This window comes from Camponotus vicinus, unplaced genomic scaffold (genome assembly GCF_025532165.1).
Source record: "Camponotus vicinus isolate PSW18456_S1 unplaced genomic scaffold, iyCamVici1.0 SCAF_1, whole genome shotgun sequence".
Taxonomy (NCBI): domain Eukaryota; kingdom Metazoa; phylum Arthropoda; class Insecta; order Hymenoptera; family Formicidae; genus Camponotus; species Camponotus vicinus.
In genome coordinates this window covers 35,479,845-35,498,030 of record NW_028141945.1, presented here as the reverse complement: position 1 = coordinate 35,498,030, position 18,186 = coordinate 35,479,845, and the positions used below count along the sequence as shown (strand labels likewise).

At 42.1% G+C, this 18,186-nt stretch overlaps 1 protein-coding gene and 1 long non-coding RNA gene across 3 annotated transcripts in view; one reads left to right on the top strand and one right to left on the bottom strand.

The window, feature by feature from the left end:
* The window catches only part of LOC145963976 (uncharacterized), a 42,886-nt gene extending 36,853 nt beyond the window's left edge, over positions 1–6,033 (bottom strand). Inside the window, exon 1 of the long non-coding RNA XR_014436320.1 lies at positions 5,643–6,033. This is a non-coding gene — a long non-coding RNA (uncharacterized LOC145963976). The remainder of the gene's footprint in view (positions 1–5,642) is intronic.
* Positions 1–18,186, top strand: part of LOC145963942 (uncharacterized) — a 60,475-nt gene that overhangs the window by 12,950 nt on the left and 29,339 nt on the right. The window lies entirely within an intron of this gene.

The window sequence follows — 18,186 nt, the reverse complement described above, 5'->3', positions numbered from 1 at the left end:
TTTATCAAAATTCTTTGAAATGGAGTCGCATATAATTATTATTTCAATATATCTTTAAAATTAAATATCGAGTTTCTCTTTTCAGTGAGTTTGTTCGGCGAAATTTTACCGTTTGTAGCCATCGCGTCGCGTCTTCTCCGCGTGACTACCTCGCGCTGGTCGAGTTTATGGTCTCCACCCTTCCATCTCCCGCCACATCACACACGTGCGCTCAATGTATGTCCGTTCAGGCCTCTGCGCGGTACATATATTAGCACGTACCGTACCATATATGCGTGCACGATACCTACGATCGTACACAGGCATGCGCAGGCCTCGTGTGTGTGATATATGCCTTGGCTGTACGTGGCGCTTGAGTGGAGTTGTGTGGTGGACGGGTGGGTGGCTTGTGCGGGCGAGGGTAGACGATAGTTTATTCAGTGGATTATTGACGGGTGGTGTGTTCGGGTTCTCTCTCTCTCTCACTCGCTCGCTCTTTCTCTTTCACATACGGACACATATGCGCATACATTCCGTCTCTCTCTTTCTCTCTACGTAGTTACGTACGGCACACTCAAAATAGCCCCCGGTCAACCCCTGGCGATGGCATTTCAAAATATCGACCTTTTTGAATTTAACGCGCGTAACTCGATACCGTATATGCGCACACATCGATACACGCGACTCGCAGAAACCGACTCCGATCGCGCTAATGATGCCGCGGGCATCGAGTGTTCCCTTTCTCATTTGTAATCGAACGTTGGCATGTCAACGTTCTACATTGGCATTCGGGAAATGAAGAGGGTTGGTCTGTATCCTAGGAATCCCTATCTGCAGAAATTTTCGCAAACATATCACCATTACAAAATGTGCTTGCACGACGATTAAAGTGCGGATCACTCTTTCACATCATAATGCGACTCGGTCATTTGATAATTTCGAAAGTCAACAAAGTATAGCGACTTTTTCATCGATCGAGTGTTTCTTTGAAAATAAAAATACTGCGGGTTTGTGAAATCAAAGATAGAAAAATACGGGATAATTAATTTCAATTCGTCGACCACGTATATGGAAGCAGACGGCAAGTCTCTAGTTACAGATACCTACTGGCCTCTCTTTCCCCCTGCCGTCTCACCTACACGTACGAAACGCGTGCACGTGTTTACTTGCGCATTCGCGTGATATCTCGCATTATCAAGGTGAGCCGACCGCCGGGGCGGAAGGGGAGAGAGAGAGAGAAAGAGAAAGAGCAGCGCGCTTTTTTTCTTTTCATCCGGCCGTCGAACACACACATACCGTAAGACATGTACGAGAAGCAACCGCGTCACGATATACGTGCATACATGCGCTATCCCCAGACTGGGGACCTAAATACACATGAGAATTTACACTCGCGCGCCTTGCCGAGTTGATAGAGATGGGTCCGCGTAATTGCCGGCAGCCAGGCGCGGTGTTAGCGACCACTTCCGGTTCACGTATCCGCTCCTGCAAACACCTTCCTTTCGCTCAAAGTGCATCCGAAGCGAATGCACTGTGCGGTATTATAAAAACAGGCGAGATCATTCGTATCTCTCGATTAGAGAATTTTCTATTATCGCTCTATGCATTAACTATTAACGTTACGCGTCTTGTTACGCGTATCTTAATTAGTTGTTAAATATAAACAATAAAATAATTTGACAGTCTGTTAATACAATAATTGGTTGCGTAGTTTCAAATTAATAATTTGGAAATATTTTTCTTAAAATATAAAAAAATCTTCGAATATTATTCAAAATTATTTCATAAAAATCATAGATGCGGGATCGCACGATTGATAAATTATTTCGCGTCGATTCCTGGCATCGTTCGATGTCGATCAAGGATCTTCGTGTTCACGTACGCGTACGCTTTCCGGTGTGTCGCATTTAGGTTACGCGTCACGCCGCAACGAGAAGCGACGCGAAAAGTTGAGGAGGATATGCGGCCCGTATGCCGCATCTGTGTTTGGATGTTTGCACGTGCATATACACATTGCGGAACAACGTGCGCGCGCGGAGAAACGTGGAAGAGAGCTAACTACATGGAGTGGCGAGGTTTCGCGCGAATCGATGGCTAATAGCCTTCCCGCTGTAATTAATGCAACAAGTTGATACCTAACACTTATCTACGGTACGGTACGCTGCCGCGCGGCTTTAACGGTTAACCCACGACGAGTTTCCGAACGAGTATAGCGTGTGTATATAGTTCACGGTACACAATGACACGGGAGTAAAGGGCGGCGCAACCCCTCGCGCCACGGGCGATTTATCAAATTGTTTTATCTTCCCCTACTAGGTGAGCTGTCTCTCTTCTGGTGGATGGCGTGGCGGATAGGACGTCACTGCCAATAGAGAGGATAGAAAAACGAGTATAGAGAGAGAGATAGAGGAAGGGCGGAAGGGGGTGAGAGGGAGAAAGCGGAAGGTGTTCGCGGAAGTACGCGGAAAACGAATATGTTTTTTGCAAACTCAATAAAAACGGGTGCGCCTGTTCGCTCTCTCTCTCTCTCTCTCTTTCTGTCTCTTTTTGGTTCTCTATCTCTGTTCCGGTTTTTTTCACCTCTTTCGTGATTTTTTCCCCAACTGCGCGCAGAATTGGAAAATATTCGCTATGGTATTTCGACACGAGCTTTCCCCTCGCAGCATAGTTATGGCTGCGCGCTTTAATTGATATTACATATCGCGCGCGTCGAAATTTACCGGCGATAACTGCCTGTTCATTCGACATATGTGCGTCCGACTGCATACTGACGGGCACGCGCCAAAATTACGTAACTAAAATGAAAAAGTGTTGATGAAAAAGGACTCGTTGTTTTCTAACGCGAATGTGTGCCTTAAGAAATCCCAGCAAAAATCGATTAATTGTCGTAATTGTATTTATAAGACGCGATGTGTAATATCTGTAGTATCTGTGAAAACATCAATGTATATCGAATCTTGTCGTCTTAAGAGCTGCCAATAATATCTGTAATTGATTTGGTAATATTGGTTCTAATCATCTCTTTGATGTGCATTAGTCGAAGATTCAAAGAGAAAAATCAATATTCCATTGGAGCTTATTTAATTTGTTCAATCAAACTTGAGTTAATTTGTCTGACATTTGATGTAATCGTAATTTATATTGAAATATTTAGAATATTCTTACCCTTGCAGTTTTTAAAATATGGAAGATATCGTAATATTTCTAAAATAGTTAAATAGTTTACTTCAAGGAATTATAAATTTATATTTATAATTAGAAACATTATTGCAAATCAATATTTTAAGATTTAAAAATATGCTTGGACGGCTTTTTTTAAATATTATCTTCTTAAAGCTCAGTATATATTAATGTATTCTCCATTCATTATTTATATTAAAGTTTAGCTAATTCTTAGCATAATATCATGAAAGTTCAATGAAAATACTGGATATATATATCATATGTATAAATATATTTGTATTCTCTATTCATCATTTGTACCAAAGTTTAGCTAATTCTTAGCATAATATCTTAATGAGAACTCAATGAAAATAGTAGAATAATTTTGAAAATGTTCACTTAAAGTCAAAATTTATTTTACACACGACGCCTATTTAAAGATAGTGTCCTCTTGAAAGCGCGCCAGGAGATTAAATATGCGGCCAAAGTTCCCGGGGAAGTCCGCGTTGCAGCCCTTTCATTGCGCCGTGCCGCAGTAAAGAGGATTTCGAAACACCTATAGACCAGGGGCTAACGTCGGATTTGGCAGGCTTCGCCGCCGTCGCCGCCGCCGCCACCCTTATCCAGACGCGGGAATAAAAGCGCCGATTCAACCGTAACCTCGAAACTCGGAGCACACAATTAGCCAGTCGGTATACATCCACGGATGCCGCGGCCAATCCTTGAGGACCTTCCGTCGAGCATTAAATGCAAGCCCCATTTTCGCGATGGTCTGAAAGAAACTAGGGAGAAGACTGAGAGGGAGGAAGAGGATGAAAGGAACGCGGGAAGACTGGTCGGTTTCAACCACCCCAAATGGGACTTTGCGCAAACTTTCTGGCAGGGACTCTCCTTCACTCGCTCCCCTCTTTTGCACATGCGAATACACCTGCAGCTGCGTCCAAGTCGACAGTTGGGTGGGGAGATCTCGCGAAGGGTTGGGAAAATACTGGCGGGGGAAAAGTAACGAGGGGTGGGTCACCGTATAATTACCGTTAATTGAATTCTTAGTAGCGCTCGTCCGATCTACCACCTAGATGTGTAACGAAGACCTGCGAGAATTTTCACGTTATTAAAGGGCGTATATATATGTGGCAAATATTTGCATCACTGCCTACCTAGCTATTTCTTCAGATTTTACATCTATATATTTAAAATTAATGAATTATATATAAAAATTATTAATAAGTAATGATGATAAATTAACTATTAAATAAAATAAAAAAATAAATTGTTCAAATTCGAGCAAACTTTATCAAATTATGACGAAGAGAGAATTTCCCACACACCGTACATGTATTTAAAAATCAACCGAAACGCATCGAAAAAAAATGATTGAGTGTATTTTATCGAGATGCGAGGATATTTCGGCGGGTGTGCCTCCTCGAACGCGAATTCGTTTTTTCTCGCTTGTGCTTCACCTATTTGCATACGCGCGTATAAACTATGCATTCAGTTGCGTGCTGGGTTGGGTCGCCAGCATTGTTCACACTTAAGTAATGGTTATTCATCGCGAGTAATTCGTAGGGAGAGAGAATGTATATGTTTGTATGTATGGATCTGTAATTTGTGGCGGCGATTGAAAGGGTTGCGAACATTATCGAGTTTATCGTTCGTTCTTAACGATCGAAAACCGAAGCCACTGGGTCACCGAATTGCCTGTCGATAATTTTTAACAAATGACGCGAATAGGAATCGTGATACATAAAATTGAGTTGAATTTATAATAATACGATTGTGTAATTTGTTGAAAAATTTAGTTTATCACATTTTAAATTTCTGTAAAATTTTATATAAGAAATATAAAGAAAAATGTATCAGTAGAGGTATAATAATACTCGGATATTACTATCTTTCGCAACGGCACGAAAGCAAGAATGATAGCACTCTTGGAAATGCGATATTAAAGTCCATAAGTCATTTCGCAGGAGACTTTTATAATTGTTACGAATTATAGTTGTGAAATTTAAAACACAAAAAATATTTAAAAGCTTTTAATTATTTAAATAATATTACTTCTATCAAACTTTTAAAAATTCTGCCCAATATACAGTAGTTCATATTGATCGACGACGCTCTAGAAATTTAATATTAAAAGCAGAAATTCGATGTTAATAAAATTCACAATTCATTTTGCCGCATGCTCTTTTCCGAGAGAGGTATTACTTTACACGAGCGATGCGTATCATAGAGGGCTTTTTGGTCATACTAGGGAACAAGAGTTAAATCATTGAAATCTAGCGCGTGGAAACTTATTAATATAAATTGTAAAATACATTACATTCTTCCCTTTTTATACGCGAAGAGAATTAATATTGTTAACTGGCCCTTCTATGCAAACCGAGATAGCAAAAGATTGCGGCTGCATGAAAAGAAAAAATTTAGAAATAATTTTTGAGACGATTCAGAATACGCTAGAGTACTCGAACATCGGGAGAACTTTTCGCTTTTCGAATTCTTACTCCGGGCAGCGCAGCGGAGCAATCTCATCGGGAGTCAGTTTACGATGCGGTCGCGATGCCCGCGGCTCCGATCTCTTTCTCGGCGACGCAGCATGCATTTCGTTTCGTGAATGTCAGAGGTAACGTTCCTGGAAGTCGGTCTTCTCTCGCAGGAAGCTCGCGAGACGATGCGCGACGCGACGGCGACCATGGAAATAAGGTCGAAGTGGAAGCCACCGGATGGTTGGTTCTTTGAGGAAATGAGAGATGAGAAGCTGTATGACGGACGCGAGCGAGAAAAATAAGAAGAGTTGCACCCTTTTGCCATTTGATTGCGCGCAATGTACGAAACTGTTTAAAAAGCGGAAAAAGATGAAAGTCTACGTATAAAGAATGAAGCGTGTATCGAGAAGAACACAATCGAGCATTAATATCGAGTTTCATGTTGTAAACGATGATACTTTAAAAATTGATGAAAATAAAATCTTTATTTTATTTACAAAAAACACATGTATCTTTCACATGTGAATTGTGTTTTTTAAATTAGAGGGAAACATTTAAAATATTTCACTTTGTTTTTTTTTTTTTTACAAATTTTGTGGTTATAAATTCCGGAAAATGTTTTACGAATTTGAAATTCCGTATAAATTCGAATGAAAAAAGTAAAAGAAGATGTACATCTAAGCTGTATAGTTTCTATTCCCGGAGACCTTTCATGTCGCCCTTCTCCGTTATTTTCGTGAAGGAATCCTGTCGATCTTACACCGTTACTGGAGATATACTTTTAGAAGCAACTGCGCGAGCTTGATCTCACGATAAAACCACCGTATCTAATCGCAACATTCTACTCTTTCACTCCATCTAATCGATCTAATCGATCGTAAAAACACATCAATCTCCGCATAAACTTTTTGTTGAACTATAGTCAAAAGAGTCATGTAATTACACGTTGAAAAGAATTTTATGACTGTCGTGTGTAATCAATTAATTTGTATTAACACGTGCGTCTTCTTTTCTTTTTCAGGTAAGTTCGAAAGACAAAGACTTGTCGCTCCTATTTTATGATCCTAACAAAGGTAAGATTAATTTATCTATTGTAGAAGAAAAGATTTAATTGGACGTATCTATCTGCGATGCGTCAACCTTTAATCATCTCTGCCGCAGGCGCGATCGATATATCGCAAGACGGATTTCCCGATGATCTCCTCTTCGTCGAATCTCCCCGTATTTGCATCCGTCGAATTTTTCTTTCGTCGTACAGCATGATAGCAGTGAAGTCATTTAGGAGGCTCGATAGAGAGCGCGGCAAAATTGAAAATTGCCATAATGCTGCGGTAGTTATGGTAATGCCCGGTAATATCGGTGTGCACGGTCATAGGGCGTGATTTGAAAGGGGATTTTTATGCTGAATTTTACCACACATCCACGTAAGTCTCGCACGAAGTATCGAACAGGTATTCAATTATCCAGGAGAGAGAGAGTAGCATAGTAATTCGCCACCTTCCCCTCCGTAATTCCTTCCACTCCCCGCTTTATGATCGATTGCCATAATCATCAGCGCTCGTAATCACTCGATCAAAATTTGGAATCGATTTATCACCTGCACTAATTATTCGGAGAATCCCGTGCTCTTTCGTCGCTCACAATCTAAACTCATTTCACAACGAAATCGCGATCGTGATTATAAAATCACAATCAAACGGTGCCCGAAGGTCATAACTGTTCCAGAACTACGCCTTCCTTTCCCGCGCCCCGCATTTCAGTAAAATCATCAACATCTCTGTAGCCCCGCAGGTTTAATCTGGCAGCGGCGATTAATTATGCCGTGCGAACTGCGATCCTAGTGTCTTACTAGCGCGAGTGCATCAATCACGTTCCCGCGGTGCCGTTATTACGGGGCGAGCCGGAGATAACTTATCACGCCTAATATCATCGATCTAGAGACGCACCCGTGCCGTTTTGCATTTCGATTATGTACTATGCGCACGCCGCCCTCGGGCGAGCCGGGATACTCCGACCAACCTCACGGTAGACAACGGACGTTGATGCATGCTGCTACATTTGAGATGCGTCCGGACGAGACGCGTACAGTTGCGACTAATTGAAATCTACGATTGTGAACTTCGGTGTCGCCAAAACCAGAACGAGATGGATGCGAAGCATTACGAAGAAACGATGCATTAATGTTCTCGCGACACTATAATTTAACACGATTCTGAATTTAATTAATTTCTGCATTTTTCCAACTAAATTAAAATGACAAGTAAATTTTTATATTGATCGTGAAATATAACGTAATCCAATAGCGAATATAGAAAAATACATAGTTCACACTTAATCAGTATTTATACATAAATAATTATGATAAAGAAACTATATATAAAGTGTAGAGGAGACTATCTCTAATATCTATAGGATTTCCCCAGCTGGCAATCCATCGCGTGATCGCTAATTCCTAATCGTGTGTGTTTTGTCCGACTATACCTGGTATTGATTTATGGAGGAAATGGCACTACTTCATCCACAATTTGGAACATCCGCTAGTCATCCCGATTTCCGCCTGGATTTCCTCCTTGCATTCTGCTAATCATTATGTCTGTCACGGGATTCTAAAGGCTTTGCGTTAGCAATACTATCAACTATTGGCCGATATTACTAACAGTGCGATTAGTTCTAATCATAGTTTAAGCGAGTCACTGTTTCTATTTATATCATAGTATTCACTGTGTGTCACACACACATATATACAACTACGATTATAAGATTACTTTTATTCTAATCTTTTGAAAAAAATCATCGATATTCTTCTTAATGCAAATCTCGCTTAATTAATTAAACTAAAATAAAACGAATCAAACTCGTAAAACCTAAAACTCATTTAATCTCAAGTTGATTTGAATTGAATTGACAAGACAATATTTTTGACGTAACAATATTTCTTTTGCATGTTTGTAATAAATTAATTAAGTGATCGATCACGAATACAAGTCCAAGAAGTTGAAAATCGATTACGATTACTTGGTAGTTTGTCTACATAAAATGTCATGAAAAGTTTCTCAAGAGTCACGTAAATTGGTTAGCCAATATCTCTGTTTTTCTCTCTTTTCGCTGCGCATATATCTATACATATATGCGTTAGAGATGAAGGTGCAACCAATATGGTAGAGCGTCATCATTCAGCGTTTATGTCTCGGCTGGATCGCGCCTGTTAGATGATTATGCTCTTTAAGCACGTACTAACTTAACATCATGCGCGGTGCATCGAGCATTTTTCGAACACCAGGTACGTGAACTTGGGGAATGAAACGCAAGCCGAGCGTGATTTACGAGCGGGGGATTCACGAGGAAAGTGAAAGTATTTTTGCCAACGCTGATATTTTTATCTACGAATAATTTAATATTAGAGGCAAAAATGTGTATATAAAAGAATTTTAAAAATGCATGTCCTTCGCGAAACATCAGGAATAGATATAGATTGCGAGTTTTTCAAACGCTGCATTCCGATCTTGCATCGTGATTAAATGGAATAATTTGAATTAGATAGGATACGCGAAGCAAATTTAAATGACGTAAGGTTACCGCGTTTACAAGGGTATAATTAAGACGTATTCGTTATGTAAATTTTCTCACCGCGATTTTCATATGCAGTTCCAGAGGAACGTCTCTGCATGTAAAAAATTACTTGACCGCAAAAATCAACTTATTGACCGCGTCCAGTTTTTCCACGCGACTCCTCTTACGTAAAGCCGTTTGCAGTTGATTTTAACGAACGGTGATACACTTGCCGCGCACTCGAATTTCTCGGCATCACTCCGATGAAATGCGAGCTTACGAAATATTCGCGGCGTCGATCGTAAATCATACGCGTCTCGCCGCGTGTCCCGCTTAATCGTAATCTCGTAAGTGCCTCGCCCTGTTGATTTTCGAAAAGTCTGCGGAAATTTTTTTTCGAGCAGCTTTAGCTCGGTCGCGATACAACGCTCTACGCGAGAGATCGATACATAACGCGCCGAGACCCGAAGCCAAACCGTACGTGTGCATAAAAGACAAGGTTAGCCTTGCAAGCGTATGCACATGCATGCGAACATCACGTACATACACACATCGGTCTCCAATAGACAGCGCGTATTGCACATGGCATCAATATTACTTCACTTTATAGGGAATCCACGTTATCGCGCGTTATACACACAATCAAGGAGGGGAGGGGAGGTCTCAAGTGCGAGATACGCATTAAGGTATCTCTTATAACGGGTTCTCATGTTGGAACGCGATGCAACTTATGCACGGATGCACGTAGGTAGATGCATCCGTTCGCGTGCATACGGCACGGGTGCGTGTGTATGCACGCACACGGACGATGACCGTACGAAAACTACAAACTACCGAGCGACGCTCTACACTACCGCCAGCAACGCCCACTCTCCTAAAGTTGCCAAGACCTCTGACAATGAGTCTCGACGCGACAGCGGCTCTCATTCGATAGCCGAACGGCAACAAAGCGAATCTTGGCAAAATCGATGATCCGAGAACGGAAGCGACTCTGAACGCTGTGGAAATGAGGTCGGATGCCGGTCTCTTTGGAGCGCGAACAAAAACCGAGACGCTTCCTACGTCTACGTTCCAATCTGCTCTGTGCATCTATTCCGACTTAGACCTTGTTCCGCGAGATTTGTACAGCAATTTTCATATTTCATGTAGACTTCCTAAAGAGTCTCGATAGTTGTTTCACTTTCTCTTTGCGAGAGATACATCATTATTTTCATTAGGAATCTTTAAAATCTCTAAATCTCCTACAATAAATATAAATATAATTTACAATAATTTAGCAAAGCTCCTCGAATTTGGCACGTGCAATTTTACGAAAGACGATCGAAAAATGTAATAAAACTCGAGCGCGATATATATCAACGAGTACACCATCCCACGAAAGAAGTATTCGTCGGGTGCAGTTTTATGTAGCTCTCTCGGCTCTGCTATGACTTCTTGCGATATTGCGCGCTGTACGTTCGTAAAGGTTGGCACACGCGTCGCTTCTCGATGCTAAGGGCTATTTTCATGACGAGGGTAGGGGCGCGACACCAGAAACATCGTACCCTTTCGGACCATATTACGGCGCATAGCCTGTGTACCCTATATTACGCTTAATCGCCTCCATTATTTACGGGGGTTGCAGAATGCAGCGGAGGCGCCGCGTCTGTGATGTGATCTCGGTTCAGAATCTTTCTCCGTGTTCGCCAGTTACACAGTTTTTGCGTTCTACCATTCCAAGGAAAATACATTGATGCCAGCAAGCTATTCGAACGTTTATGTAACAAGATATCGGCGTATTTATGCGTATATGAAAAGTGTATCTGATTTGCTTCTATCAATTATTGATAAAATCTGCCAGCGATAAAATCGAAACCTACGCCATTAATTTCGAAATGCATTTTTTTACGAACGTGCGAAATGCATATCTATAGGAAATGTGGATTTAAAATAAACTGAAAGTAGATTAAAGTAATTTCTTCCAGTTTCAATTATTCTCAAACAACATTATTTCATCTTAAGCGTTAAAATAAATTATTAAATTATTAAATTCTTTGTAACAAATAACTAAACGTCAGACAAGTATTAATATTTCACAAAAAATATGACGTGAATTTAGTGCGCAGTTTTTTTCGAGGAACAAAAATCGGCGAAGAGGAAGTGAGTCGAGGAACACAACGAGAGACGTGTCTCTGGGTCTTGTCGGGAGACCGCAATGTTCTATTTCGGGGGCGGTTTCGGGCGCCACGTGAGAGACGCGACGCGGAGAGGACGTCTCCCCTAAAAAGTCAATTATTTTGCCAGTCGCGCGCACACGAATCGACGCGGGAGATCTTTTTAGCGATGACCGAGGTGTACGGGCGCGACTTTCACACGTGGGCTCTTGCGGGAGCGTGTGCGCAATGCGCGCCGTCTAATTATATCTCACTTTGTTTGAGTACAACGCACCTTTCGACACGCACCCGCTGGGTTCCTCCTCCCTCTCCCCCTCCCTCCCTGTCGTGCGCTACCTTCTCCGCAAACTCCGCTGATCTCCCGTCTCCTTCTCGTCGCGAACGATCTCTAAAGCGTCGACGACGATTGGACGTCCGCCAAATCGAACACGATCGCTCGTTAAATCCAGTCGCGATTCACGTAAATTTCCTGTTCCACCGAACGCTTCTAGGCGATCGCCTCGAACTTGTCTCCGCTGAAAAATATTATCGTAAACGGAAGATCCCGGAATCAAGGTCTTCTTTTTGCCACATATGTACGAAGTATAAAAGATATACAAAGTGCCTCGAAGTTGCCGTCCATCTGTTCTAACTTTCGAGAATGTGCACAAATAAATATACCTTTCTTTCTTCACTTTCTGAGATGCTTTCACTCGAAGGAAGATTCTATTGTAAATCACGTACCGGTATTATTATATTTTATCGAAATTTTGCTTCTCGCATGTATAAGTTGAAAATTGACTTGTGAACTTTTAAATATATTATGATCATTCTCTAACAAAAAATATTTAAAAAATGTTTCGTGTTTCTCGAAAATAAGAATAACTGAAAAATATAATTTATATTAAAACTATATATTATATTTTGATAAACTAATGCATATGAGACATTTTAAAATCATTCTTTTCTCAGATTTGAACATCTTACTCATTGTCAGTTCAGCAATTTAACCTGATCTATCGAAAGTCTCATTAAAATTTTTCCGAATGCGTTGTCAAGATCCATTATTTTTCTCCGCTATCAGCGAAAAAGGAACGATGAGCAAGGAACAGGACTTTATAAAACCTCCCGCTCGACCTGCTTTCACCTCCTTCATCTTCTCCTTCTACCCTGTGAAACTCGAACGCGCGTGCATCCTCGTGACTCGTCTTTCGTTTCGAAAATCCCGGGTGACCTACTACCCCGCTGACTCGCTTTACTACCCCGGCGGGACGGCGTGATGGCGTGCAATGAAAAAAAAAAAAAGAAGAATAACACGGCGGGATATATGAGGCAGCGTCGTGTTGGTGCAGGAGGCTGGCGGGAAAAGGGTTGGAGGAGGAGAGGCCGAAGCGTTTAACGAGTCCATCGCACGAACGCGACGCGAAATGAGCAGCTAATCGATAGTAGTTCATTGAGTTTCGGCCGCCGCGTACGTCGATTCCCCTCGCTCGGTCTTCACCCCCATGCGTCATCCCTCCCTCTTTCACCCCCGTCTCCGCACACACCCTGTAGATTTATTATACGCATCGAGCTTACACGGCTAGCGATGGCGTCGATGTCACATATCCATTCGGCGGATAGATACTCGTTTGCCATCGATTCGACAAAAGTGTGAATTCTTGCGAAACTCGACGCGGCAATTTTAACACAATAATGTGATTTGAAAAGTTACAAACTTACTTAAACTTTAACTTATAAACCCTCTGGTTTACTCGCATACTTACACCCGACTTCAACTTGCTCTGTCTTGCTAAGTCTTCTCCTTCTTCGCTAGGAAGCAATTATTCTTATATGCTCATGTACTATAGTTTTACTGAATCGTGAGCTTTAAAAGTTGATTCGCATATTTTTTATTATGATACGTTTGGAACACGTTTTGTGATTGACAAACTGTATCAAGATCAATAGAAAAGTGCACGTACTTGTTGATTCGAAAGCTATTCTAATTTCTTGTTAATTTCCGTTGCTTTCAAAAAGAAATTATCTTATGCCCAATCATTTTTCCCAGTTTTCAACTTCAAATCGGTTTATCATTAATCATTATACACAAGTAAATTGACGTATACCAAAGTTACAACGATAACAAAATTGAGTTAATATTCAGTAATTTCATCAGATATTACATTCTAGTTATTTTTGCAACTATTGCAAATAAATGTTAAAGCTATTTCTCGATATGCATATGTTAATCATTCAAGATTAATCTTCAAATGAATATTTATGTTTTTTACATTTTTATAATTATCATTCATAATTTAAGTCATGACACGTCACATTTCTTTTGAAGCGTTGATGCCTCTCGAGTGATCTGATGATCGCGGAAAAGTTTTATTTCGCACGCGCGCGGTCGAAAGCTATCACTAACGCGATGTCGCGCCACCCCTTTTCTCTGTCTGACCCGGCGCGTATCACCACCCCCTGCGTCTCCCCCTGCCGATATGTACGCTGTGTCAATCGTCTCTCTTTCACCCCTACTTTTTGTCTGCGCGATATTCTCGCCGGCGATGCGAACGGGGGCGCCGCGTGTTGCACGCCGACGCATCGGCGTAGCAGCGGTGGCGGTGGCGGCGACGGCGGCGGCCGCGGGGTCGAGACGCGAGGGAGGAAAAGGTCACGTGGGTTATCTGGCCGTTCCGTGCGAGAGCGTGTGCGCGTCTTACGTAGCGCGTCAGTCGACACGGCGACTCCGATGAGTTCGCGGCGGTTTAAATATAAACGCCGACACTCGTCCGTCCCGCCGTTGTCGTCGTCATCCTCGTCGTCATCCTCGTCGTCGTCGTCGTCGTCGTCGTCGTCGCCGCCGCCGCCGTTGTCGCCACCACCGCGATTCCTTTCCGGCACACCTCGGGTACCGGATGCGGGTCACGCATCGGTGAGTTTCTCCGCTGAGGGGGTCCGCGTCGAGCCGGGCTTTATTTTTACACCCGGGGAAATTTAATAGAGCAACGAAAGCGCGGAGTTTTCGTTTTATCGCGATCTCGCATTTCTCGATAACTCATGTCGGATTTGTCAATAAGATCGTTTGTCTCTCGCAGCTTTTGAAAATGTATGGCCGTCGTGTATAAAGAAGCTAATCTCGTGAAATGTATTTATCTCGAATAAGATCACCCTGAATTTTTCTATCCGTCCACTTGATGCTCAAGTTTATAAATTATTCCAATTTTTATCCGTTTTCGTATCTCGCTTTCATTTCAAATAATTTGTAAATTCTAAAAGAAAACAACCTACACTATACAACTTATTCTGCGAGGGTGGTCGCGTTGCTGCACTGGTAATTTCAGTATAACTCATATTACTCGTAGGTAGGGATCGTTTGTATCCGACTGGGAGCGTATTGCGCGCGTGGGTGTGGACGCTGCACGCGTTGCCATTTCCACGGTTTTATCGCTTTCATGCGTTTTGTTCAATGTCGATTTATGTCGCCTCGGCATCACGCGTTCCTGTCGTGCAAGCCACCACGATATAATTCGAAAGCTCCTCTCTCCCTCCCTCCCTCTTTCTACGAGCGAGGTGGCATTAAAAGTTTCTTGGTCCGCAGGAAACCGCGCACCCGGTAACGACGACCTTGAATATTCTCCCGCGCGTGCGCGCGCGTGCGTATACGTCTGGAGATGGTTCGTTAAACCAGGAATGTGTAGGACTTCGTTACGGAGTTCCGCTTTCATTACGAACCGCTTGAATCGCGTCAATGACTTAAAGCCGAAGAGCGGAGACGCGCCAGGGAACTCCGATCGAAGGAACTTTCGTCCGCTACTTTCTTATTTAGTCTCGTTAATAACTTAGCCTTGTGCTAATTCCATGCAGATGTTCTTCGAATCTAAATACAAACGATATAATAAATATCGTCGCATCCCATGCGGTTTTTAATTATTTACAGATGAAAAGAATTTGAAAATTTTTCATAATACTACTGCAAAAGTTATAGAGATATTAATAATTTTAATAGACCAACTTTTAAAGTCCACCGAACAAGATCATTTCTTTCTTCCTCTTTGCATAAAAAATGATATATAAATAATTTAATATAGATTGAGCTTTTCTTTTGACAAACAAGTCTTAGCTGTATGTTTATTTTTCATATATTCATCATTCCTTATTCATTTTTGCGAAGAAAATCAATAAAACTAACCGTCTCAAGAAATGGCGTTTTCCGTGCATATTTTCGTCGAATCTACAAAACCAACTCGCACGTCTAACTACAATCGACTTCAATACTTTCTTTCTCGCGTTTCCATCTCTTTTCGCGTGTCTTACTTCTTTTTTCGGCAACCTAGCATGTGCACATCACTTCGTTTCGTCTTTTTTGGCCACGATAACCGCCAGCAGTTTGAACGCGGCTCCATTCCCATCCAACATTCCCATCACCGGAAGATAAACTCCCATAAAATCTCACTCTGCCGCGCCGGTTTAAGGCGCCCCTCTTCCTCTTCCACCCACTCACCGTTGCGCTGTCTGCAAATCGCGCTGTCAATATTTTCCGTTCTATTCGAATCCATTTTTAGACGCAAGGTGGAATTTCGTCTCCCTTCTGTTTTGCTCAATTTTCGTCAATATTTTAGAGCAAAAAAAAAGAAATTCAAAACTCGAAAATGTAAAGGAACAAAGAAACATGAATTTCGATTCGAAAGAATAGCGATTAAAGATGAAGAATGATGCTGCGAAAAAACGAGATAGATGAATATTAACGAAAGAGGGCACAGTGGAACAAACATATCTTAGACGCTTTTTAAATCAGTAAAAGTTTAATTTTCTACATCGTAACTCACCTGTTATGCTTCTACGACATTGATCATTTCTCGTAAATTGCCCTGTGATTTCGCCTTTATACGTGTTATTTCACTACGATGACAAGAACCTTCTCATAGAGAGATGCTGTTATGATCGATCATATAGCACCCCGCCGAGTTCTCTATTTAATGTGTTCGCCACTTTCGGACATCGTGTTTTGTTGATTCATTAATGCATTATGAATTTATGAGGAGCATCGACGTGGTTAATATCTCGAAGTAAAAAATTAAAGCGTATAATTGACGTGTGATATTTCAAAGTTGAAATAATTCAATCATGATTTCCCTGAGCAAGGATTTCTTATTTCATTCTAGGACGATGCCTTCAATTAGTGATAGTATAATAGCCATATTAAAGTAGCTTTTCGGAAATCTACAATTAAAATCGTCAATTTCTAATAGATTACATTGGAATTGAAGGCTTAATCTTTATAATGTGTGCTAACTATTCTCGATGCGATTATATTTATAACTGTATTAATAGTAATTAGAGTATATTTCAAAAGCCTGCTACATACATCTGATTTAACGAGCTCGGAACTACGATGTACTTGCAGGAAGTTTCGTCCGGTATATATTGGTAAGATCGAAAGTTTGACGCGGGCCGACTCGTTGAGAGCAATTGAACGCCCGCATGGCCAAACGCATTAGCCGCTTGATTGGTATTCCAAAGATCCTCGGTGTGGGAGAGTCGAGGTAGTTTCGTGCTTCCTCTCTCTTCTTCCGCCGTCCTCCCTTTCTCTTTCTCTCTCTCTCTCTCTCTGTTTCTTTCATGCTCGCTTTCTCTTTCTCTCTTTCTTTAGAAGCATAGGATCTTCATCATGGTGCCTGTTACGAATAAGCTCTTAATTCCTTGTAGGGTTCTTGACTCCCACTTCTGCCGTCTCTCTGACTCTGTCCTGACCTCTCCCTCCCGTCCTTTCTCCTTTCTCTTTCTCTCTCTCTCTCTCTCTCTCTCTCTCTCTCTGCCATCACAGGACTCTTCCTCTTCGGTATCTTCTCCCTTTCTCAATCCGAGAGTCTCGGTTCTCTCCCACTGCCCACTCTCCGACTCCTACTGCTTCTTCCAATGTACACCCACCCTCCCCCCCGCCGACCTCCCTGCAACACGCGTCTCGCCCCGTGTCCGCGACCCACCCGCTCAACGACCGCCACCCCACCCTCTCGACGCCACTTTCTTGGGCTCTCTCACTCCTCGTGCTCTTCTCTCCTGTTTTGCTCTTATACAAAAGCCGACGTGGGCTGTATGCTCGTACAGATGTATCTAGCGTTGGATTCGAGTATACGGAAAGCCAGAGTAAGGAAAACTTCATGCGAGATGATAACTCGTTTACGTGCACTCCCTTAAATGGTTCTCGCATACGTGAACTCGAACGAGTCATCTCTTCAATTGCATCACGCAAGCGCGAAAAAAGATCTCGTAAAAGCGATACAGTCTCTCGGTTTGCGAGGCAAGTCCGTTTATATTTCCGAGGAAACTTCATTTTTGTAAGACTAGCAAAAATATACCGAGAAAATCTGAAGTTACTAGAAAAGTTATGCCAATTTTTGTTATGATTTTTTTATAAAACTGTATCATCAGATTATGCAATAGAAAGCTAAAAAAGTTAGAATAATATTAATTAACATGGAAAATGAGCGACTTCTTGCTTTGTAAATCTTGCATTAATTATTTGATTTACCGTGATTGAGTCTTTTATTTATTTATTTATCGGCCGTTGGAGCCGGTTTTAGTTTCTGTTCGTTTGCTCGTGTTCACGCGAGCCTCGCTGCGGTTGCTCGGTCGGATACCGTGTCCTCCCAACAGAGCGAATAAGTAAAGCGAAACGGAGAAGCGTGTATCGACCTCGAGCCGTAGGTGTGGGTTCGACCCGAGAGCGGTCGGTCTGCTCACGCTTGGCAGCCTGGCGACTACGAGCCGCCTCTCTCGGGTGAGCCCTCGAAAAAATTCCCAATGCCAGGGGAAATGGGGGCAGGAATGGCCCTGGAGGGAGGAGGAAGTATAGCCGGGCTAGAAAAGGCCTGGGGGACGGCAAGGGGACAAAAGGAGAA